Below are 26,918 nucleotides of genomic sequence, written 5' to 3' on the forward strand. Positions count from 1 at the left end.
AAAAAAAAAAAAAAAAAAAAAAAAAAAGAAGACATATGAATGGCTAACAAATTAATGAAAAAATGCTCAATATCACTAATTATTAGGGAGATGCAAATTAAAACCACAATGAGATAGCATCTCACACTTGTTAGAATTGGCTATTATCAAAAAGACAAAAAATAAGTGTTGGCAAAGATGTGGAGAAAAGGGAACACTTTTATACTATTGGTGGGAATGTAAATTAATACAACCATTATGGACAATGGTATGGAGGTTTCTCAATGAACTGAAAATAGATCCACCATATGATCCAGCAATCCCACTTCTATATTATTTAGCTGAAGGTTTGAAATCATTAATTGTGTCAAAGAAATGTCTGAACTCCCATGTTCACTGCAGCACTATTCACAATAGCCAAATTAAAGAATCAACATAAATATCCATCAACAAAGAAAGAAAATGCGGTACATATATACAATGAAAAAGGAAGAAATTCTATCATTTGCGACAACATGGATGGTATTGGAGAACATTATGCTAAGATAAATAAGCCAGAAAGACAAATAGACATGTTCTCACCTAATATGGGGAGCCTAAAACAACTGAGCTCATAGAAGCAGAGAGTAGAATGGTGGTTACCAGAGGCTGGAGGACATGGGAGGAATGGGGAGACAATAGTCAAAGGGCACAAAGCCTGAGTCTGATAAAAGGAATACGTTTGATTTTTTTGGACCTAATGCACAGCACGGGGAATATAACTAATAATTGAGTACTATACATTTCAATATCACTAAGAGAATAAATTTCCAATGTTCTCATCACAAAAAATATTAAATATTTGAGGTGATGGATATATTAATTTACTTGATTTAATCATTACATATTGTATTCATAATTCATCACTTTGTACCCTGAAAACATATATAACTGTAATTTGACGGTACATAATTTAAAATTTTTAAATATGTCTACTTTGTTTTCTTTTCAGTTGTACAGGTTTTTTACATTGTGATTCTTTCCATTCTACATGACATCAAACAAAAAACCTGCTGAGAATTCTCAAAACTGGAAAAAGCTGAGATAAAATCTCTCTTAATATAGAAGGGACGATGATACATGGATATCAAAGCCAATCAGTTAGAAGTGCACAGCTGTTTTTTCATGTACTCTTCAGATCACTGTTTTGGCAGACAGCAGGTTCTGGAGTCAGACTGCCTGTGCTCAAATCCCAGCTCTTCAACTAGTAAGTTGAATAACCTCAGGCAAGTTTCATAACCCCTGTGCCTCAGTTCCCTCAGGAAAGGAGAGTATTATCTTAGAGGAAGGTCAGTTGTAAGGATTACATAGTGTGTCTGAATTTGGGTTCTCCTGAAAGAAGATCCTGAGATGGGTCTTCGCATCAGGTAGCTTGTTGAGGAGGTGAAAGCGTGGAGGGAGGACTTGGAAGAGTGAGTCAGGGAGGGAGAAATGCCATGCCAACTAAGGATGAACTGGTGGGCTGGTTACCATGCTGAGCACTTGCAGCTCAGTCCTCTAGGGGAATTTCTGAGGAACCTTACAGAATGGTGCTCAAAACTGTCTCTCTTAAGGATGAGAAGCTGAGGCATTTATACACTAACTTTCAATCTGCATTTGTTGGATTCACTCCTGGGAGCTTTAACTTCCCTGCACAAACTGGCTGGCTTGTTCACTGACTGGGCAGCCTTCCCCAGCTTCAGAAGAAGCCCTGAGGCAGGAAAGCTAAGGCATGTACTTGAGGGGGAATGATGGCAACAGACAAAGAGATTTCCACTGCAGCCACACTAAAACCAAGATGACCTACGCAGTGCAGCTTGGGGTTCCGAAATTATCTGGTGTGGGGATGGGCGCGGTGGCTCATGCCTGTAATCCCAGCACTTTGGGAGGCTGAGGCAGGGGAAATCACAGGGTGAGGAGTTCGAGACCAGCCTGACCAACATAGTGAAACCCCATTTCTACTAAAAATACAAAAATGAGCTGGGCAGGGTGGTGCCCACCTGTAATCCCAGCTACTCAGGAGGCTGAAGCAAAAGAATCGCTTGAACCCGGGAGGTGGAGGTTGCAGTGAGCCGACACCATGCCACTGCACTCCAGCCTGAGTGACAAGAGGGAGACTCTATTTCAAAAAAAAAAAAAAGAAAAGAAAAAAGAAATTATCTGGTGTGATGCATGAAATGCTAAGCACAGGGTATGAAAAATAGCATCTGCTTTAAAATTCTAATTAGTAGTAGCAGTAGTATCAGAATCAATGCTGAAATGTAAGGAGGGTAAACACCATTCATCTTTTGGGTCCTGAAGACTAAATAATGTTGACACATACCCAGATAGAAGATTTAGGCAATAGTGCAAGTCACAGAAGAACATAAAATAATGAGCTCAACTAGGATTCCACAGGGTTCTAGGTGCCCACAGGATATTGTGGCAGAGAGATCTAACAAATAGAGGGAATTTTTGTCTGGAACTCAAGGGAGAATGAGTGAGAGCTGGAGGTGGAGACTTGGGAACCATTAGTATCTGCATTAAAGTTCAAATATTGATGGATGTGTGATCCTAGAGGAAGAAAAATTCATTGAAGAAAATAAGAGGGCTAAGACTAGAACCTCAGGCAACAGTGGTATCTAAGGGAACATGAAAGGAGAGTGATGCTGGAAAGCAAACTCTGTAGAATAATCCTGCCAAGGAAGTAGGAGGCAAGCAGGAGAGGGTGGTGCCATGAAAACCAGAGCAGAGAGAAAGAGGAAAGTTTCCAGAAGGAGAGTGTGTAAAACAGTGTCAAATGCTGCAGAGACTAACATGAAAACAACTAAAATAGTCCATTACATGCTTTCTTTAAGATATGTTTGCTTTTAGTGGAATATGATTTTAGTTTGGAAAAGTAGAAACAATAAGAGTAATGAATAGAAACTGAAGCACAGGAAAATCTATCAAATTCAACTCAACGTGAGACACTTTTTGAGCACCTATAGTGTAGATATAGATTATCCAAAAATCATGCAAAACTAGTAATTAAAATTCTTTAATCCTTCTCATCTGTTTCTCTTCTTGAAAAGCAGGTTTTATGGTATGAAAATTTCATATTACGGAATTGGCTGCAAGTTTTAACTCTATTCGTGTGCATGACTTGATCAGCAAGCATTCCTAACTGCTTTTTCTCCACTAGAATGCAAAGCATGTCATCTCAACAATGGAAGCTATGCAAGCCAACCTAATTATTAATACACCCACTGGCTTTTCCAAACGTATGCTTAAATGTCCTCTTCATTCTGTGATTTGATAGCCTAGTATTAGAAAACAAGAAACCTCACTTGTTTCATTGCCGTAATAACCAATTGCCTTTTAGCTTGATGAGGAGGCATTGGCCACTAGGTGGAGAAAGATACCCAGTGACCCCCTAGGCAAAGACAGGAACTGAATTTTTACCTCCCTAGATTCACTTAGTAACTCTCTAGACAGTAGGTTGAATTCAGTTGCGAACAAAAGAAATCTCTATGAATGGTGATGGCAAGTATTCCAAGCACTTAGGGGTCATTACTCTTTTCCCTGGAATCTATGCTTTCACTATCCAAGAATGAGTCCCTGCCCTTCTGATGAAGATAACCCTCAGAATTTGAATTAATGAGTCTTATTGTTCTGTCTCTCAGCCTCGAGCCTCTGCACAGCCCCAGGGAACACAGCACTAGCTACATCTGTGAAATAGAAAGAATTATTCTCCTCCATCCTCTCTCCAGCCATGGTGCCACCCTGAGATACCACGTTTGCCCTTAAAACACATAAACCATATTATCCAGAAATCATTACATTTTTACTGGAAACTTCAGAAGGACAAAAGGTCTTCAGGACCCAAAGGAATAAAACTCTTAAGGGTTAAGTTTTAGAACCACAACTGGCACAGTCATAAGCCATCCTAGGACCTGCCTTGATCTAGAATTATAGTAAATTTCCCATTATCTTTGAATAACTAATGCGAACGATATTTTATAAAGAAGTCTGTTTCTCTAGCCAAAAGACATTTTTATTCAAACAAATTAAAGAATTTAATTGCTTATAAAACTTTTTCTACATGCTTTATTTCTCAAACTTTTAAAATCAGAGCATAATCTTGTGTTTTTTTCTTTCTAATCTTTTCCTCTGATTACACATCTCTCCTATTTTTAATGCATTAATCACTTTCACAGAAGACCTTAAAATAGATTTTAACTATCTCTTCAAATAGTTATACACTTATTATTTTCTAATCCCTTATTTAAACAGTTAGGCATGTCCAAATACATGAGTTATTTGCTGAAAAATATTTTCCTACTTTCCAATTGATCAGTGTCGGCAGAGAGGAAAAACAAGAACAGACGTAATTGTTTCACAGACTTCATTACCTTCTTGCCCAAGAATATTCCAACATCTGTCTTTTTAAACCTTGCATTATAAAAATTAAAAAATTAAAACAAAAAAGTGGAATAATGCATGCACAGAAAGATGAATGATAAAAGCTGAAAAGGAAACTCAGTGGAACTGAATGAAGTAAGGACTACATGCAAAATATCTGATGAGGTCTCAAGGCTGCATCTGAAGACCTTATTGGTTTTTACCCCAGACTCATTCCTTTCTAACCTAGGTCTTTTCAGAATTGATTCCTTACTCCTTTCATCTCCAGCCGCTGCTTCCCCTGATGTTTTGGATCTCGTAAAGATGCCAATGGTTCTAAAGGTAACCATTAACTTTAATTATTTTATAGAGAAATTGCTATGATTAACTTAGTTGATAGAAACATTTTGAGATGAAACCTTTTACTCAGCTAGATGACTTCAACCTTCAAGAAACCATACCCCATGCTCATGTGCAAACTCCATGCATATATAGAATCACACAAACATCAGAGTGGAGACCTCAGGGAGCAGCTAACCCTGGTCCCCTCATTGAATGCCATGACGTGAAAGCCTGCCACTGAGAAGCACCTTCCTCCATATATCTCATAATGATGGGTGATGAATTCACCCATGAGACAGTGCTCCTCATTCCTGATCCAGTGCTGATCCCAAGTTAAGATCTTCCTGATGTACAGAGGAGTTCAGCCTCAGCACAGTATCCTTGTTACACTGACAGAGAACAGCAGAAACTCTATGATGTCTACCACCAGAAATAAACAGAGTAGTGGTCTGTGCAGCTTAGATTTCTCTGATAGTCTGGTCTTATTACATGAGGGGCTAGCAGAGCCATTAGCTCAAGCTTCAAATGTAGACTTTTCACCTTAAACTCCAAATGATATTAAACGTTTAGTTACAGAAAGACAAAAATGGGACTGAAAGACATTATCCACACAACCTGAAACTTGGATCCCTCCCAAGTTTCAACCCCGGAACTCTCAACCCTGGGTGACCTGCTTATGAATAACACAATCATGTTGCATGATGCATCGCATGTGAGTTAACATCATTGATTTGCTCAGTGCTGCTACGTAAACTATATAGATGCTTTGGTATTTCACTTTTTCATATACCAGAAGATTTAAAAATGAAAGGGATCTGACTTTTTTGGAGAAGCTCTGCTAGCAGAAGTATGACCAGGTCATTTGTGGGAAAATAGGGAATTCATCTAATAAAAACAGAGGCACCACTTACAAATACTTTTCCTCTGCTAGACATTCTATTTGGAGCTTTGTAATACCATACCATGAAATAATACATGATTCTATGCAATCTTCACAATACCCTATGACCTAGGTACTATTATCACAGCCAATTCACAGATGAGGAAACTGGGGCTTAGGTTATGCATGCAATTAGTAAGCAGTTAAGCCACAACTAGAAAGAACCCACTAGTGGCTGACACCAAAGCCATGTTCCAGCCTTGCTGGATCACCTCCCAGGGTGGGTTAATTTTTAGGAAGCAATCCTAATGCTTCAAGAAAATCATCAGGAGGTCCTCACCTCCCACTTAGGGACCTGTCAACCACATATTAAGTTCTTCCCCTCAGCTGGTACTGCCCATAACTTAATAACATAGAGGATGTGAAATGCTACAGCTTGTCCTAGAGAGGTGAGTGTTTGTGGGAGGGTCTACATTATACTGAAAGCTGAATGTCAGTGGCATGAGGACTAACTGCTGTTTGACTTACCTGTGATCCTACATCCTTTCCCCAGGCTTTGTTTCTAACTCACTACTGTCACTAGCCATTTCTGATCCTTGTTTTACATTATAATCTATTGAATGGTGCAGTTATGGGTTGTTCCTCAGTTTTTCTGCCCACTTCAAAATAATAACCAAATCCTGTTTCTGTTTGTTTCTCCATAAACTCTAAAGGACAATATTTTTGTCCAATATTCTCTCAGGGCCCATGATATGCCAAACCACCTCAAAGCCTAAGGTTATGTGAGCTGCTCACCCAGGACTGGGTCCAGGTAAAGTCAGAAGGATGGCAGAGTTTGTCTTCAGTGCCTCTCTTCACTTGCTCTCCATACAAGTATCTTCTGTTCTGCTCTTCCTGGACCTCTTATGCCTGCATGCTGCCCTGAATTCCTGTAATTAGGTTGGTAATTATATTACTAATGGCAAAATGTGTTTGTGTCTGTGTGGTCACTGTTCCTTACTCCTCCAGAAGACACCTGGAGGAAGTAAAGCCATTGGTAGAATTTCAGACTCTGCACCAGAGTGGAAGGAAGGCAGTTTCAGGAAAGAGTGGCTGCTATGACAGGTAAGTGATTATTTGCTCACAGAAGTAGGCACTCCCTAAAACGAATTGTTACATCTCAGACCATGCATGGCCAAGTGTGTATCTTCTTCCTTGCATCAAGATGAGGAAGCCTAGGAAAGACAGAGCCACCCAATGGAGAAGCCTCAAGAAAAAGTTCAGCCGAAGAGGCAGAATCCAGTGTCTAGAGGATTCAAGGCAACAGAGAAAGGAAGTGGTCCAGGCAAGCTGTCAACGTCAGGAGCATAACACAAATTGGCAGGTGGGTGGAACAAGAAGGAGGAGATTCACGCCGAACCAGTCACATTCAGAGATGTGTAGAGAAAAGAACCACTGGGAGGCCGGGCGCGGTGGTTCAAGCCTGTAATCCCAGCACTTTGGGAGGCCGAGACGGGTGGATCACGAGGTCAGGAGATCGAGACCATCCTGGCTAACATGGTGAAACCCCGTCTCTACTAAAAAATACAAAAAACTAGCCGGGCGAGGTGGCGGGCGCCTGTAGTCCCAGCTACTCGGGAGGCTGAGGCAGGAGAATGGCATAAACCCGGGAGGCGGAGCTTGCAGTGAGCTGAGATCTGGCCACTGCACTCCAGCCCGGGCAACAGAGCGAGACTCCGTCTCAAAAAAAAAAAAAAAGAAAAGAAAAGAACCACTGGGGAGACAGGGCTCAGCAGCCAGGCTGTGGGGAAGGAGCACTGTGTGGATCTCTGGCATGCCGAGTGCCACACTAACACAGGTCCCTGATTCCAAGATACCAGGCAGGTAGCAGAGATGTTAATTTGACTCAGGAAATAAGACAAGAATCTATCTCTTGAGTATAAGTGCAAGGCCTGCATCCCAGGGCAAAACCTCCCTCATCATAATGGAGATTCAAGTTCAAGGCTAGACTTGGTGCTCTGGCCCCTAGACAGAGTCCTTCAAACTCACTGGATTGTAGTCAGGGTAGATCCATCCTTGAGATGTGGAGACAACTGGCCCAGCAGCTGAAAGAGCAATGACTCCAGGTTGGAGGTATGAGATGGGGTTAGGGAGGGCCCATGTAACACTTTATGCTAACTGGGAAAAGGCATCCCATGCAGACTGCGGTAAACCTGTGGACACAGTGCTTGGCAAGTGTACCACATCTTTGTGTTATTTGGAAAGATGCCTCTCCCAGTTGGACCTAGGCCTGCATAGGCACAGCCTGATGTGTGGGAAACAGACTAGATTCTGGCCTCCTCCTTCCTCAGTCAGACACTGTGATGGTAATGTTAGGTGTCAGCTTGACTGCATTGAGCGATGCTGGTAAAGCATTGTTTCTGGGTGTGTCTGTAAGGATGTTTCAGGAAGAGATTGACACGTGAGTCAGTGGGTTGACAGTGGAAGACCTGCCCTCAACACAGGCAGCACCTCCCAGTCAGCTACAGGCCCGTCTGGGACAAAACTGGCAGGAGAAGGAAGATTCACCTTCCCCACTGTCTCTCTCCCCTCCAGAGCGGGACCTTTTTCTCCTCCTGCCTTTGGACATCAGACTCTAGGTTCTTCAGCTTGCAGACTCTGGGACTTGCACCAGCAGCCTCCCAGGGGGCTCTTGGGCCTGAGGACTGCACTTTCAGCTTCCCTGGTTCTGAGGCTTTGGACAGAAACTGAGCCACACTACCAGCCTGGAGCCATGCTACCAGCTTCTAAGATTCTCCAGCCTGCACTTGGCCTATTGTGGGACTTCATCTCTGAGACTCTGTGAGTCAATTCCTCTAATAAATCTCCTTCCATATATCCTACTGATTCTATCTCTGGAGAACGCTGACTAATGCAGGTACCCTGGGCAGCAAACAACCTGTCAAATAATACCCTGCAGACCTGGAAGGCACAGTGACTTCACAGAGAGAAGTTTGTTCTGGAAAGCCTAGAATTGAGGGCAGTGGAAGGGTTTTCTTTCTCCCCTCTAATGTATAACCAAGCCTCCTACTCAAACCCTATGGTATATAAAAAGTAGAATCAAGAGGAACCTGCATCAGTATCTAATCAACAGGCTTTTTTCCCTCCTAGAAAGGGCATTTAAATATCAATTCAAGCTAAGAAAACTGAGAAACTCCAGAATAAATGCCTTGGCAAAAACAAGCGTATTCCATAACTTTCTTTTCATAGTCAGTTATGTTCCTTCTTTGTTTTTGTTTTTTTTTTTCCAGGCCTTCCTAGCAGAGTTTTTGCTATCTCTGACCAAGCAGAAGATAAGTTGGACAGATGCACCATTCAGAGGCCAAGTTCCACACAGCAGTTTTTTTTTTTTTTTTTCTAGAAGTAACATCTGGCTCTATGGCTTTTTCCCCCTTGGAGACTCAGCGGCTATGGACATGGCTGGCTGGCTGCTTGGCTTGCTTCACAGCTGTGGGGCCACATCCCAAGTTCCTCCGGCATAAGCTGCAGCTGTGCAACATCTGACTTCATCCTTCCACGTCCCCCCGCCCCCCTTGTCCTTTTACTTGAGGCAGACCCCCAAGAAATCCAGGCAAAACTCTGAAAAACATGGGATGGTGTCAGCACTCTGGTCCCTGGCCCTTGGTAGCTATTAGAAGTAAAACCACACCTTGTAGGGACCAGTGTTCTGTCACCATGTTAATGGTTTGAGGAAGAGGTTAAACTCTTTGGTCAGGCAAGACCTGGGGGGAAACATGAGTTTCTATTCACAAGGGAGATGAAAAGAAAAATCTTTTTGGAGAGTGGGGCCTTTTCTGTCAGTGAGGCCAAAGATTAAAAATGAAGAGAAGAGCCTATAAAGATACTTACGAAAGAATGGAGAGCAATGGTCCCTAAGGATCCAGAAATACCTGTGAATTGGAAGGATTTCAGTTCTGGTAATTCTTTGAAAACAACATTTTCATTTTCTAAGTGATATATACTCATTAAAGAAAATATAGAAAAAGAAAGAAAAATATATATACCTAGAGAAAATCATATTTCTTCCATCCAAACTCAGACCATTTGGGGCATTGCCTTCTTTCCCTTTTTTTCTTGAATATAGAATTCTGGAGAGTTGGGCTTACCCCTAGATTTAATCATACATGATATATGTTTATATATGTACAATATTATACAAGTTTTGTCATGTAATTAATGTCCTTTGTAACAACTTTTAAGGGTGGTATAATTGAGCAGTTATGGCAATTTTCTAAATCTATTATAATTGTTTTAATAGGCACTAAAGAGACATTTTAAAGAAGCAAATAAAATCAGTAAAAAGAAAACCTGGATTTAGGCAATAAGAAGAGAGAAAAAATAAACTCCAAGGTTTACTTATATAGCCCAGAGACTAGCAGGATGGTGATATCAATAGCAGAAATATTGAAGCAAGAAAGAGCTTGAGAGGTTGCCTATTTCCTGGCTACTCAAAGTGTAGTCCATGAATCACCAACATCAGCATCATCAGGGAACTTGTTAGAGGTGCAGAATCTTATCCTCCACCTCAGACCTACTGAGTCAGAACCTGCATCTTAAAAGGACCTTCAGACAGTTGATATGCTCAACAAAGATCAGGAATCACTGGCTCAATACAATCCCTTTTCCCAACCAGAGATGTAAAGTCTGGCTGCAGTCACACAGCTAAATACTGGAGATCTGGTCAACCTCTAGTAATAATACAAAATAACATTTATCAATAACTAAGTGCCAGGAATGATTCTAATTGCTTTATATTTAATGCTTACAACAACCATGTTTGCATCCCTTTTTATGATTAAAAAAAAAACAAAAAACTGAGTTTCAAGTAACTTGCCCAAGGTCCGATATTAACTGGCAGAACTGAGATTGAACCCTGGGTATCTGGGTATCTGTCTTCACAGCTTATACTCCTAACCACCAAACTAAACTGGATGATGAATGACTGGATGGATGGATGGATGGATGGATGGATGGATGGATGGATGGACGGACGGACGGACGAATGGTTAGGTGGACAATGGGCCACTTTGCTGTACTTTAACCCAGCTAAACTGACAAGTATACATTTAAGTATGTTAGGGATATACTTAAGTATGTTTTGGACAGTATGCATAGCTATATGAATTTGAACCAAAGAAGTCTAGTTCCAAAGCCCTCACCTGCTCTTAAACAGTCACTACACCAAAACTGCAGAAGAAAACAGTATGCTAGGGTTAGCCTTAATGGCTGAAAATCACTATAGGACAATGTAAGAAGTTTTACATCTCCAATAAATTGGCTTTATGTTAGGCTTCCCTTTATTGGACTATTATTTTTTGTTTACCTATGGGTATCTTCTCCCAATTCATTCATTCATTTCCATCTTTATCATACCTATTTGTTCATTATTAGTTATTATGCGGCTGTTCAAGAGGTTGTGATGATGAAAGCAGACAGTCCCTACCCTCATATGATTTGCTAAAGGGAAATACAAGATTAAATGAATAATTGCACAAATATACGTTTAACTTCAAGCTGTGCTGTGAAAGAAAACTACATAGCTGAGAAAAGACAGCAGGGGGTGGTAACCTTGCCTTGAAATCAGTCTCACTGTTCGCTACCCATCCCTGCAGTTTCACACATAGTTGACCTTCTTCCTTCATTGTTTCTTCACCTAAATATCAAACTTATTTTGCAAATATTCACATTCGTCCAAAATTGCATCGTTCTCTAACTCCTCCCATCAAATTCAGTATCACTACTAGTTTCCTCCTGCTGCTGTAACAAATTACCACAAGTTTAATGGCTTAAAACAAAACAAACTGGCCGGGTGCAGTGGCTCACGCCTGTAATCCCAGCACTTTGGGAGGCCGAGGCGGGCGGATCATGAGGTCAGGAGATCAAAACCATCCTGGCTAACACGGTGAAACTCCATCTCTACTAAAAATGCAAAAAATTAGCCAGGCATGGCGGCGGGCGCTTGTAGTCCCAGCTACTTGGGAGGCTGAGGCAGGAGAATGGGGTGAACCTGGGAGGTGGAGGTTGCAGTGAGCTGAGATCACGCCATTGCACTCCAGCCTGGGTGACAGAGCGAGACTCCATCTCAAAAAAAAAAAAAAAAAATTTATTAATTACAATTCTGGAGATAAGAACTCCTGGGCTAAAATCAAGGTATCAGTAGGGCTAGTTTCCTTTTGGAGGCTCTAGGGGAGGACAGGCTTCCTCAGCTTTTCCAGGTTCTAGAGGCTGCCCCCATTCTTTGGCTTGTAGCCTCCTTCTACTGGCAATTTCATTACTCCGATCTCTACTTCTGTCATCACAGCTTCTTCTGTGACTCTGATTCTCAAGCCTCTCTCTTTAGCTTATAAGGACTCCTTTGATTACTTTGATTCCACTGGGATAATCCAGGATAATACTCTCTATCTCAAGATCCTTAATGCAATCACAGCTTCAAAGTCACTTTTGACATGCATAATAACACATTCTCAGGTCCAGAAGATAGGATGTGCCCTTCTTTGGGGCCACTATTCTGCCTACCACAGTACGTTCCTTTTTTCTCCCATGCCCTGTTCCTAGGCTGTGTCTCAATATATTCCCTTCATCCTGTTGCCCACTGTGTCCTTCTCATTCTTTTCCCTTGTAATAAAACCATATAATGGTTCCAGTAACACATCAGCCAAACAGGAAGAAGGAAGCATAATGGGTCAATCTCTGAGCCACGACTTTTCCACTGGAGCATAACCATTCTTTTTTGTTGTTTTGTTTTTTTCAAACAAAGCTATTGTCTTGGATCTGATTTTCTAAAAATCAAAACATCACATTTCCTGGTTCAGAATGTGCCTACAAAACAATAGGAGGCTATCATTTTTTCCAGGTAACTTTTATAAAGGAAAAAGTTACATTGAAATAGTTCATTATATTGATATAGACAATGAGAAGGTCAATTAGGAAGTATATATCCAAAGCACATTCAATTCTGAAATCTATACTAAAAAAGTAATTAGGGATGGGCATGAAGATGCACAAATGTTAATGATGAACAGTAGAGAACAACCTAAATGTTCAGGATTACAGAATCAATTTCATGAATTACTACATATCCTGTGCAGAGGGTCACTATGTAGCCTTTAAAATGAATATCGTGGTATGTATTAAGTGACATGAAATAGAGTAGTGACATCAATTTTCAGAACTATACAACATGGTTGATTAACATATATTATACCCAGTTATATTACTAAGATTATACCCAGTTATAAACAACCACAGGGAGTTTTTTTTTCTTCTTCTTTTGGCTATGGTTTTCTAATTGCCCCACTGTAATTTACATTACTAAGCCATAAAAAAGCAAAGTAGGATTTACTGATGAAAACACGTGAATATTTAAAAATTTTTAATAATAGCAATAGTAACTGGAATGCATTTAGTTCTTAGGAGTTTGAAAACCATATTCTCATGCAAACTTTTTATCCCCATAAAGTTATTTAGACACTAACAAGGAATATTTATACTCAAAACAATCAGTGAGAATCCACACAGCTTAAGTAGCAGAAACAAGATCTCCCTTCTCCTGTTTCCTGTGATGCTCTTGTCTCAGAGGCGGACTGCAGCTTTTTCAATGTGCCACACTTATTGCCAATGTAGGGCCGATACATTGGCTCTTCCCTGTGCTTGGAAAACTCTTCCCACAGATCTTCACAGAGCTGGCTCCCTCTTATTACATAAGACTCAACTCAAATGTCATCTTCTCAAAGAAATCTTTCCTCACCATCTGGTTGAAAATGCTTCTCCTACCCCTTCTCCTAGTCAGTTTTCTTCATGACACGTGTCTGAAATTATCTTATTTATTACCTTGTTTGCTCATGTATCATTTGCTTCTCCCGCCAGCCACCCACCACCACTACCACCTTTACCCTTCTAAAATGTAAAGTACATGAAAGCAAGGCTAGTTTTTGCCCTGTTTAATTCCTAGAACATGTCTCACATACAGGAGGCCCTCAATACATTTTTGTTATATAATTATCAGTACAGGTTAATTTTGAAGAAACTTCATCTGTAGCATTATAGGACAATTATTATAAAATAGTTTTTAAAAAATTTTTTGTAACATTCAATTCCTTATGTACTTTTTCTTTTTTTAATTGAATTATGATTTACATTAAATGCACAGATCTTAAATGTATACTTTCATACATTTTGACAATTACAAACCCACTTAACCCACATCCCAATCAAGATACAGAGCATTTCAGTTGCTCCAGAAAGTGTACTTTGCCCCTCCTATTCCTCTCCACAGAGGCAAAAATTATTCTGATTTCTAGCACCTAGATTAGTTCATCCTGCTCTTAAACTTCATATAAAAGAAATAATACAATGGTATGCTTTTGAGGGCGGGAAGGCTGGCTACTTTCCCTCAACATTATACCTCTATACCCATATGGTTACATTTAGTCATAATTATTTATTCTCATTGTGTAGTGTTGCACTGTACAAATATTTTCTATTTTATTTTCTATTTTCTGTTGATGTATATGTGGTTTATTCTCAGGCTTTTGGGGCTATTACAAATAAAGCTGATATGAACTTTTTTTTTTTTTTTTTGAGATGGAGTCTCGCTCTGTCGCCCAGGCTGGAGTGCAGTGGCATGATCTCGACTCACTGCCATCTCCGCCTCCGAGGTTCATGCCATTCTCCTGCCTCAGCCTCCCGAGTAGCTGGGACTATAGGCGTCTGCCACCACGCCCGGCTGATTTTTTGTATTTTTAGTAGAGACAGGGTTTCACCGTGTTAGCCAGGATGATCTCGATCTCCTGACCTCATGATCTACCCGCCTCAGCCTCCCAAAGCGCTGGGATTACAGGCGTGAGCTACCATGCCCGGCCTGATATGAACATTCTTAAGCAAGTCTTTTGTGACATATATTTTCATTCTCTTGGGTAAACACCCAGGAGTAGAATTTGTTTTAAACCAATCTGCCAGCTCATGTAGCCACACAAGTATGCTCAGGCAACAGGAGAACCACCTAGCCAGTCCACAGAATCAGTACAAATTACTGCATTTTGAATTGGTTATTGTGCAGCAATGAAAACTAACGAGGTATTTTATCTCGTGTTCTCTGGAACAAGAGTGCCTAGTTTAGAATCTCAGCTCTTGCACTTACCAGCTACGTGACCGTAGGCAAGGTATTCAGCCTCTCTGTGGAGTCAGATGTCCAACCCTTCTTCCTCATCCACAATTTTCACTGAGTACATGACTACCCAGCTAGATTACATTTCCCAGCCTCTCTCACACTTATTAACCAAATGACTAAAGAACGTGAGCTGAATCAAAATGTGCCATTTCTTAGTGTGGACTTTAAGATATTGGGCATGGGTTTCTTCATACCTGCTTCCCTTTCTAAAAGACTGAGTAGATGTGCTCACAATCTAGTTTTAATCATTCAAAGACAAAGACAATGTCCTAGAAAATGATGGAGAAACAAGATGTAAGAAACATGGTTTCCTTTATGACTACGTGGAGCAGAGCTGCACAACAGGCTAGGCTCCCCAGACTACCAGAAGCTTCTCTACTCTTTAAGCCACAGTATTTTTCTGTTTCTTTGTTACAGTACCTTTCCCTTTATCCTAACTAATATACTCTCTATGCTTTACTTTAAAATAATGCTTGAGATCAATTTGAAATTGGTTGATGTTCTCTTCATGAAGTGGAAATAATAGAAGCATTATGAGGTCATTAGAGTCTGTCAATACCCCCATACAGGAAACATGTCTTGTTGTAATTGAATACAACAAGATAGTCTACCAATGTCCAAGAAAATTTCTTCTAATTCAGTATATACCACCATATAGTCAAGGCTTTAAAAAGTTTCTCTCATTTTGACTTTAATAGAAAAGTGTTCTAAGAGCAGCACTCAAAGTATTCAACCCACTATTGGGCTAAGATTAGTTGTTCATGTTAGCAATGTATATTTTTGAAGCATCCAATCTCAATGCTTGACCAAATGAGATGAAGTCCTTGTTTTAATTTGGCTTTTCACAACTTTTCATTTACTAAGATTAAATGAGGCAACTTGATTTTTTCTTTGCCAGATTTGATATACTATTGAAGAGCATAAAGACATACTTTCTATTTTGTGGTCTACTCCTTTACCTTGATGGTCAATCGTGAAGACAACATGATTGAGTGAAATAAATTTACCCTTACTGTTTTTAAAGCAATGGTGCTCATTTGAGTATCAGACAACTAGAAACATAGGAAATGTAGACAAATTTTATGTGAAGGGATTAAGCACGAATACCTTATTTAAATATTCATGCTTAAAAAGGAATTCTCTCTGAAATCTCTCATATTTAGAGTAATTCTTATACAGCAGGAATTTCGCTAAACTTGTTGCAAGCTTTGAGCAGATGTGAAACAAAGCAAAATGTGACCCAATGTTAACAAAGTCTGAAAAATTCACAGAACTGTGCTATTTTACAGTAGTCTGCCACAATTCACATTGAATGACTCATTAGAAGTTTATAAAATAAAAATAGATAAAATATGCATAAAGCCTTTATTGCTTTTTCATGTTTTCGTGGCTGTCACAGAATTTGGTTTAAAATTGATGCTAACGTGCCTGAGTGAATAACCATTTAATTTAAGAATAAAATGAAAATAAGCTTAGTTGTACATTTCTTCATGTATCTATACATATGAGTATATTCTCGATGTGCTAAGGCCTGTTTCAGCAGTCTAAGATTAATCAGTATGGGAAGTAAAAGACAAGGAACAAAAGCCAACACTCAATTCCAATATATTAGGAATATTAGAATCCCTGTGAGGGGAGAAGTCAATGATAGTTTATGTAAAATAATTTGGAGATACATTGAATAATAATCAGGCAAACTCTCTTTAAAATGAGGTTATGAGGGACAGTAGGGATGGTACAAAGACAATATATTTTCTTCTGTCTACAAGAATGGGCTGGAACCTCATCAGGAATATGATCTGGTACCATCACCCTTCCAATTTAGACCCATGGTTTGATTGAGAGATGGAAACAAATACATACGAGAAGCTGAACAAATTAACACTGGTCACCCCACCAATTTGAGTTAGCTTGCACCTAGATTCCTAACGCATATTTCTACTAGAAGTCTGGCAATTAGCAAACCACGTTTTGAGTTGTAGATGATGCTTTTAAGGGAAAGGTTTTATCTCCAACTTTAACTCTTTCAGATTACTTAATATTTATAAAGGAACTAATTATGACTTTATAGTGAGGAAATCTGGCAAATATTACCTTAAATGAGTGACCAAAGTTAACGTCACCAATAGGCAAACTGACATATTTGCCCGTTGACATTGTATACTGAAAACACAGAACTCGAACTTTTTTTAGTATGACTACCCAAAATGAATAGCCTGAATCTAATTGTGTTATGCATCAGGAGGGAACATCAAATAAAATAAAGGACTTTTTACAAAACACTGGCCTATACTCCTCAAAAATGACAATGTCTTGAAACACAAGGGTAGAGAAACTATCCAAAGTAAAGGAGCTTTGAGGAGACATTAGGACTAAATGCCATGCATGATCCCAGGCTAGATCCTCTATAGGGAGTAAATTGCTATGAAAAACTTTAAATACGGATTGCATTTCATAAAAGGGTATCATTAAAATGCTATGTTTCCTGAATTTGATAATTACACCATGGCTATATAAAAGAATATCTCCATACTTAGGAAGTACATGCTTTAAGTAAAATACAGGCTTAAGTCAAGGAACGCAATGACTGCAACCTATTCACAACAGGTTCAGAAAATATTATGTAGATATAAAGAGGGAAGTTATGATACATCAAATATGATAAAATATTAATAATTAGTGAATCTGGATAAAGAATTTATAGGAGTTATTTATGCTACTCTTTCAACTCTTCTTTAAATTTTTTTTAGATTGTAATTCCAGTAAATATTTTATTAGAACTGTTCTTCTGTTTAATAATTTCAACTTCTATTTTAGATTCAGGGGGTACATGCGCAGGTTTATTACATGAGTAAATTGTGGGATGCTGACGTTTGGGTAGAATGAACCCAACACCTAGGTAATAAGCATAGTACCCAGTAGTCAGTTCTTCAACCCTTGCCCCTCCCCTACCCTCCCACACAGTAGTCCCCAGTGTCCATTGTTGCCGTCTTTATGTGATGAGTACACAATGTTTAGCTCCCACTAAAGTGGGAACATGTGGTATTTCATTTTCTGTTCTTGCATTAATTTTCTTAGGATAACAGCCTCCAGTTGCATGTGTGTTGCTGCAGTGGACGTGACAAAGAGACACATGTACACGTTATGTTCATTACGGCATTATTCCCAATCGCAAAGACAGAATCAACACAGGTGCTCATCAATAGTGTATTGGATAAAGAAAATGTGGTACATAGACACTATGGAATACTACAGAGTCTTCTTTCAATTTAAAGTTAAATTTAGAAATATTTAAACTTAACTCTAAACACATGAGGTTATTAAAACTTGAAAGATAAGAAAAGTCATCATTGCTTTCAATACACATTATCTTGGTAAATAATATTGGTGAGCTCCAGAACTTTAAAAAAAAATGATGTTTATCTCTTGGCAACCTAATAACACAGATAATTAGAGCTATTCATTAAACAGATAGTTTTAACTATTCCTACACATGCTTGAAATGGATATTTTTCAGAGTGCTTTTCTTTCACAGTAGTTCCATTGGAAATATCTGAGTAGTGAGAATGTTTTCAGTGGACATTGTCAACCACTTAACATCCAGAAAGCTAAACTTTGAATATCATAAATGTTCATTATAAGGTGCACTCTAAATCCAAAGATCCATGGCTCCCCTACAAATTCATTCCCTCTGTATTACTGGGTCCCCGTTATGTGTCAGGCACTAAGTCATTCGCAGACCATCTTAAACCACATCCATCATTTCCAGTAAACTGTCAGTTCCCAGACAGGTGTCTCTAGGTCACGCCTCTGTCCAGAGCTGCAGAGTCACATGGGCCACAGCCTACTGTGAAGCTTCACTTAGATGTCTCACAGGCATCTTCACTTGTACCTGCCGAACTAAACTTTCATCTTCCCCTTTGAATCTGCATATCCTTCCATCTTCTCCTATTTCAACAAATATTGAATCTTTTTAGTTGATTCAGAGAGAAACATGGGAGTCACCTCTGCATCCTCCATCTTCTTCTTATTCACATTCAATGAGTTGCCAAGTCCTACCAATCCTATCCTATCTCTAAATATAGCATTTTATTTTTTGAGATGGAGTCTCCCTCTGTTGCCCAGGCTGGAGTGCAATGGCACGATCTCGGCACACTGTAACCTCTGCCTCCTGAGTTCAAGCTTTTCTCCTGCCTCAGCCTCCCAAGCATCTGGGATTATAGGTGCCTGCCACCACACTCGGCTAATTTTTGTATTTTTAGTAGAGACGTGGTTTCACCATGTTGGCCAGGCTGGTGTGGAACTCCTGACCTCAGGTGATCTGCCCACCTTGGCCTCCCAAAGTGCTGGGATTACAGGCATGAGCCACCACACCTGGCCTTGTTTTGTTTTGTTCTGTTTTGTTTTTGTTTTTGAGTCAGAGTCTTGCTCTGTCACCCAGGCTGGAGTGCAGTGGCATATTCATGGCTTATTGCAGCCTCAACCTCCTGGGCTCAAGTGATCCTCCCCTCTCAGCCTCCTGAGTAGCTGGGACTACAGGCACGCACCACTATACTTGGCTAAGTGTGTGTGTGTGTGTGTGTGTGTGTGTGTGTGTGTGTGTGTGTGTGGGGTAGAAATGGAGCCTTGCTCTGTTGTCCAGGCTGGTCTCAAACCTCTGACCTCAAACGATCCTCCTGCCTTGGCCTCCCAAAGTGCTGGGATTACAGGCATAAGCCACCATGACCAGCCATAAATATATCTTTAATCCATCTATTTTTCTCATTTCCATCTAAGAGAGGGAAGTAAGCTTAGTGGTGAAAAATATGAATTCTGGAATCAGATTACTGAATTGAAATCCAAGCTGCAACCTCCTAACCTTGTGACCTTGGACAAGTTACTTTGTCTCACTGTGCATTAGTGTCTTCATCTGTAAAACTGGGTCCAATAATGGTATCCATATTATAGGATTCTTATTGTGAGTACTCAGTAAGTGTTCAATATCACTGTCTCCTTTGCCACCACTCCAGTCCAACCATTATCTCTCAACTAGACCAGCCTTTTACTGATCTCTCTAATTCTGCATTTGTGCCCCTCTAACCTACATGACAACTAGAGGATCTTTACAAAACACTGCTGGAAGCATGCAATTCCCCTTCTTAATGCCTTTCAGTGGCTTCCCTTTACCCTTGAATAAAATCCAAACTTTTTTTCAAAGACCACATGTCCCTGCATGACCTAGCCTAGTGTTTCTCCAACTTTTGACAGCTGAAGACCACGTGATGGGTAGTCAGTTGACACAGTGCTACTAATTTCAGGTTAAAAAAAAGAACCAAAGGCTTATCCTAATATGAAGTAATAAACTGTCACTTAAAAGTAAAAACGATAATGGTTATATATAAGTAAGAAGAAGAATATTGTTTATAATTTTCACTAAGGCATCCAGCTCTACATAAACTTAGTTTCATTTCCATCTATACAGAGATGGTTTATTTTCTTATATTTATTTCTAATAAACTGTAAAATCATAAATAACAATTATGGGCCATCAGCAATGACAATCTAGGGTGAATCTGTCAGAGAGTTCATAACTGAATTAAGCAGAGGACCCAAAAAGTATAGGGTGATTTCTCACTGAAGATCACTTACAAAGTTCTGTCAGATGCTAAGAAAGGAGCAAATCACACAAAACAGAAATGTTAGTGATTTGAACCAATTCCCAATCCAGTCTGATAACATTCAATCCTGGCAGCATTTCTTCTGGTTCTATGGTAGCATTTACATATGGTTTTCGACTAACCCTCAATAATATATAGTCAATTTGTCTGAGACCTAGCACATCATCATGTGCTAGGAAAAAAAAAAAAAAAAAAACCCATAAGCAACAGAGCCCTTTTCATCTTACCTTCAACATTAAAAATCACTATACACCAGCTTCCAAACAATCAATGAGGTTGTTTGAGATTCTGAGATGACTAAGATATACCACTTGAGCAAACCACTTAAAAAGGTATTTCAGTGATATAACACTGTCGTTATCAGATCATCATGAAGAAATGTTGGCAGGGCACAGTTGCTCACACCTGTAATCCCAGCACTTTGGGAGGCAAGGCAGGTGGGTCACTTGAGGTCAGGAGTTCAAGACCAGCCTGAACAACATGGTAAAACCCTGTCTCTACTAAAAATACAAAAATTAGCCAGGCATGGTGGTGCACACCTGTAATCCCAGCTACTCGGGAGGCTGAGGCAGGAGAATCACTTGAACCCAGGAGGCAGAGGTTGCAGTGAGCCAAGATGGTGTCACTGCACTCCAGCCTGGGTGACAGAGTGAGTGAGACTCCATTTCAAAAAAAAAAGAGAAATATGTTTAAATTATTTCCTCATTGCAAAAACTTGTTTGTATTTATTATGTGTATGGTTTATTTTTTATCTCCTCCCCTAGAATGTATGCTCCACAAAGGCATTGATGCCTTTTATCTGACTTATTCACCACAATATCCTCAGCACCTAGTAGCTGCTCAATGAATATCTGTTACAGAAATCAATAGATCTATGGTAAATGACTGGCCATTTTCCCAAACCTGTACTATAGATTTTAAAATCATATAAAAATTGGTAAGTAACAATGGTTTTTATTGAAGAGCAAGTGTGATATGGTCTTAAAGATTCAGACTTAGACTTGAATTCCTGCTCCATCACTTAACTTACTCACTTTGCGACTTTGAGCCTGAGCCTCCATTTCCATTTCTAAACAATGGAAATCATGACACCTATCTCTGTAATTATGGAAAAGATTGAATGTGATAAGTGTGCACAATTTCTCAGCACAATGACTAACACATAATAGTTGTTCATTAAATGTTAGTAAGCTCCATTTCCCTTTTCTCTTTCCTTTGTGATTACTGTCAGAGTTACTTCCTCTGTCTGACAAAGGCTGAGCAGGGCTGGCACAGGATTTTATTTTGCATGTCAGTCAGTATATGTTCACTGCCTGGAACACTAGGCCAAGAAGAATTTGGCAGCCATGTCCAGATTCAGCAAATCAGCCCCACGATATCCACCCTGGCATTGGAGGGGAGAATGGCAGCACCTGAGCAGAATCTACCATCCTGGATTTACAAACTCACCCAACTGCCTCATAAAAGGACCCTCTACCCCTCAAAATACTCATTTGATTTTTCGAGCATAACTGTGAGAGGAGCTCTGTTACACAAGCATCAATTGTAGAATTATTTCTGAGGTTAAGGAAGGTTTAAGGAAAGATGGTGGAAAATCTATATTTCTACAAAGGCTTGTCAAACCAATTGAGCTGTCACTTCATTTTATGAAGTCTGCTGCTTTCAGTATATTCAGGTCTGGGTTTAAGACCATGGAGGTTTAGCTAATCAGGCTTCACAAATCCTATGTCCTCAACAGGATTTTGACAACGCACATTTACTGGAAGGAAGCTTCTCCCAATGACATAAAGAAAATGTCAACATTTCTGTAAAAGATCTTCAGTCCAGAATAATTTAGGATTAAGCATCGTATTGATCCCAGTGGTTTAAAAAATACTAAGAGTAAGTGCATGAGACAGATGTTAACTGAAGAAAAGAATTTTAGAAATGGATATAATGATTCTCCTAAGTATTCATCAAGTTGACTAGGTCCTGTAACAGTATCTCTTATGTCCTCATGGTGTAGAGAATGTGATAGCTTAATTTTTTAAGTATGTATTATGTCCAAAATGTATTTCAGAGGAAGGAAGAGACTGAAAATGATATTTAGTTCTTTTCTTTTAGTTGTACCAAAGGCAGTTAACTTGTCTAACTACAAGCTTTTATACCCAAAGTAGAAGGAAATACACATTTCCCATTAGCACCAAATTTACCTACCAGAAAAAATAAATAAATAAAACAAAACAAAAGATTAGTTGGCTTCTGTTCATATTAAATCAAGAAATCTGTAGCTACAGATATAGTCATTATATCCAAGTAATGAAGTTTCACACTTACTCACAGTCCCAATACTGTTTTGATTATGCAAAAGGTAGTCATGAAAATGGGGGCGAAGATATTAAGCAGTCGTCCTTGATTAAGAAATAGTTACAATCAGCGGCAGAGATGACACAGTTAAGAAGTACATTGTGTTATCAACACCTTCAGTAATAACTAAGGCATGTCAATAGTAACCTAAAGTACAAAGTGGAAACTGATACAGCAAAAAACCTACAGGAGACATGGATTGTAGAACATATCACTAAACACTGCTACATGTATTAGCTTCTAAATAAACAGCCAAAGATTAAAACCAGAGGGTGAAAACTCAGCACAGAGTCACCCATTGTTTGTGACCCACCATCTTTTCTTAATACAGCCAAGTGATATGGTTTGGCTGTCTCCTAACCCAAGTTTCATCCTGAATTATAGTTCCCATAATCCCCACATGTCACGGGAAGGACCCGGTGGGAGGTAGTTGAATCACTGGGGTGGTTACTCTCGTGCTGTTTTCATGATAGTAAGTGAGTTCTCTTACTATAAGGTTTTATAAGGGTCTTTTCCCCCTTTTTTCAGGGTACTTCTTGCTGCCACTATGTGAAGAAGGATGTGTTTGCTTCCCCTTCTGCCATGATTGTAAGTTTCCTGAAGCCTCCGCAGCCATGCTGAACTGTGAGTCAATTAAACCTCTTTCCTTTATAAATTACCCAGTCTCAGCTATGTCTTTATTAGCAGCATGAGAATGGACTAATATAGTAAATTGGTACCAGGTAGTGGGGCGCTGCTGTAAAGATATCTGAAAATGTGGAAGTGACTTTGGAACTGGGTAACAGACAGAGGTTGGAACAGTTTGGAGGGCTCAGAAGAAGACAGGAAAATGTGGGAAAGTTTGGAACTTCCTAGTTTCCTAGAGATTTGTTGAATGGCTTTGACCAAAATGCTGATAGTAATATGGACAATGAAGTCCAGGCTGAGGTGGTCTCAGATGGAGATGAGGAACTTGTTGAGAACTGGAGTAAAGGTCACTCTTGCTATGCAAAGTAACTGGCGGTATTTTGCCCCTGCCCTAGAGATCCATGGAACTTTAAACTTGAGAGAATGATTTTGAGCATCTGGTAAAAGAAATGTCTAAGCAGCAAAGCATTCAAAAGGCAACAGAGCATAAAAGTTTGGAAAATTTGCAGGCTGACAATGCAGTGGAAAAGAAAAACCCATTTTCTGGGGAGAAATTCAAGCCAGCTGCAGAAATTTGCATAAGCAACGAGGAGCCAAAGACACCAAGACACCAAGACATAGGGAAAATGTCTCCAGGGCATGCCAGAGACCTTCATGGCAGCCCTTCCCATCACAGGCCTGGAGGCCTAGGAGGGAAAATGGTTTCATGGCCTGGGCCCAAGGTACCCGTTGCTGTGTGCAGTCTTGGGTCTTGGTGCCCTGCATCTCAGCCACTCTAGCTGTGGCTAAAAGGGGCCAATGTACAGCTCAGGCCATTGCTTCAGAGGGTGCAAGCCCCACGCCTTGGCAGCTTCCATGTGGTGTTGACCTGCAGATGTGCAGAAGTCAAGAATTAAGGTTTGGGAACCTCCACCTAGATTTCAGCAGATGTATGGAAATACCTGGATGTCCAGGTAGAAGTTTGCTGCAGGGGCAGAGCCCTCATAGAAAACCTCTGCTAGGGCAGTGCAGATAGGAAATGTGTGGCCAGAGCCCCCACACAGAGTCCCCACTGGGGCACTGCCTTGTGGAGCTTTGAGAAGAGGCCCACTGTCCTTCAGACCCCAGAATGGCAGACCCACTGACATCTTGCACCATGAACTTAGAGAAGCCACAGATACTCAATGCCAGTCCATGAAAGCAGTCATGAGTGGGTCTATAACCTGCAAAGGCACAGGGATGGAGCTGCCCAAGGCTGGTGGGAGTCCACCTCTTCCATCAGCATGACCTGGATGTGAGACATGGAATCAAAGGACATCATTTTGGAGCTTTATGATTTGATTGCCCTGCTGGATTTCAGATTTGCATGGGGCCTGTAGCCCCTCTGTTTTGGCCAATTTATCCCACTTGGAATGGGCATATTTACCCAATGCCTGTATCCCCATTGTATTTAGGAAGTAACTTACTTGCTTTTGATTTTACAGGCTCATAGGTGGAAGGGACTTGTCTTGTCTCAGATGAGACTTTGGACTTAGACTTTTGGGTTAATACTGGAATGAGTTAAGATTTTGGGGGACTGTTGGGAAGGCATGATTGTGTTTTGAAACGTGAGGATACGAGATGTGCAAGGGGCCAGGGGCAGAATGATATGGTTTGGCTGTGTCCCCACCCAAATCTCATCTTGAATTATAGTTCCCATAATCCCCATATGTCATGGGAGGAACCCAGTGGGAGGTAATTGAATCATGGGGGTGGTTACCCCCATGCTGTTGTTCTTGTGATAGTGAGTTCTCACAAGAACTTATGATTTTTTAAGAGGCTTTCCCCCCTTTGCTCAGCAATTCTCCTTTCTGCTGCCATGTGAAGAAGGATGTGTTTGCTTCCCCCTCCACCATGATTGTAAGTACCCTGAGGCCTCCCCAGCCAGACTGAACTGTGAGTCAATTAAATCTCTTTCCTCTATAAATTATCCAGCTTCAGGTATGTCTTTATTAGCAGCTTGAGAAGGGACAAATACACCAAGTAAATAATATGGATTCTATAGCCAGAGGGCCTGTGTGAATCCTGGCTCTGCCACTTCCTAGCTGTATGAATTTAATACCTCTGTGCCTTGGTTACCTCATCTGTAAAATGACACCTTAACTATACCTATCTCAGAGTTTTGGTAAGGATTAAATATGTTAATATATGCTGACACATAGTACTAGAATGTTAGCCATTATTATCATGATCATCATTATTACTACTACTACTATTATTTTTCACTCTCCTTCTAACGTCAATATCTGGAGTCTCCTCTCTCACCCACATCCCTCCTTTTTAGCATAGGGGAGATATGCTGATGGATTTCAGTCAATCAGGCCCCACCTCAGGTGCCCTTTCTGTGGTTCAGTGGGTACTAGAAGTGGGGCCTGACTGACTGAAATCCATCAACACATCTCCCCAACCCAAGCAAGGCAGAGAGAAACCTAGCACTTGTTCAGGAAATGCAGAGATGCTCATTCTCCTCCTTACAGAGCTGGGTTGCTGAAGATGGGAAGCTTACTTCCATTGTGTGAGGAGTGACTGGTATGCCAAAGGCACACTTGTAGAGCTTGAGGATGGAGCCAACCCAGAAGTGAGAGCCAAGAAAAAATCCTAGTGGCAAAACCAAATCCTAGATCAGCCAAACCCAAAAGCCAGCTTCCCTGGAATGTTCACTTACAGGACTGTAAATCGCTGCTATGGTCTGAATGTTATGTCCCCCCAAAATTCATATGTTGTAACCTTATCACCAGTGCATTGTATTAAGTGGTGGGGACGTTTGAAGGTGATTAAGTCATGAGAGCATCCCCATGAAGTCATATTCTTACGAATGGGATCAGTGCCCTTATAAAGATGTCCAAGGGAGCTTGTTCATTCCTTCTGTCTTGTGAGGACACACAGAGGCATCTTCTTATAAAAACAGGCCCTCAGGTCGGGCGCGGTGGTTCACACTTGTAATCCCAGCACTTTGGGAGGCTGAGGCGGATGGATCACGAGGTCAGGAGATTGAGACCATCCTGGCTAACATGGTGAAACCCCGTCTCTACTAAAATACAAAAAAAATTAGCCGGGCATGGTGGCAGGCGCCTGTAGTGCCAGCTACTTGGGAGGCTGAGGCAGGAGAATGGTGTGAACCCAGGAGGCAGAGCTTGCAGTGAGCAGAGATAGCACCACTGCACTCCAGCCTGGGCGACAGAGCAAGACTCCGTCTCAAAAAAAAAACGGGCCCTCAGCCAGGTGTGGCGACTCACGCCTGTAATCCTACCACTTTGGGAGGCCAAGGCAGGTGGATCACCTGAGGTCAGGATTTCAAGACCAGCCTGGCCAGGATGGTGAAACCCCACCTCTACTAAAAAAATACAAAATTAGCCAGGTGTAGTGATGCATGCCTGTAGTTCCAGCTACTTGGGAGGCTGAGACAGGAGAATCGCTTGAACCTGGGAGGCAGAGGTTTGCAGTGAGCCAAGATGGCACCATTGCACTCCAGCCTGGGTGACAGAACGAGACTCTGTCTCAA

General features: G+C 40.5%; 1 long non-coding RNA gene across 1 annotated transcript; it reads left to right on the forward strand.

Annotated features, from left to right (window-relative positions):
• The first annotated feature begins 6,405 nt into the window (after positions 1 to 6,405).
• LOC108544294 (uncharacterized) lies at positions 6,406 to 9,529 on the forward strand. The gene is made up of 4 exons (XR_001889793.1): positions 6,406 to 6,685; positions 6,786 to 6,944; positions 8,156 to 8,401; positions 8,851 to 9,529. It is a non-coding gene; the product is annotated as an uncharacterized LOC108544294 (long non-coding RNA).
• Positions 9,530 to 26,918: the final 17,389 nt, after the last annotated feature.

The sequence above is a fragment of the Rhinopithecus bieti genome, unplaced genomic scaffold (genome assembly GCF_001698545.2).
Source record: "Rhinopithecus bieti isolate Rb0 unplaced genomic scaffold, ASM169854v2 scaffold_26226, whole genome shotgun sequence".
Lineage (NCBI taxonomy): Eukaryota > Metazoa > Chordata > Mammalia > Primates > Cercopithecidae > Rhinopithecus > Rhinopithecus bieti.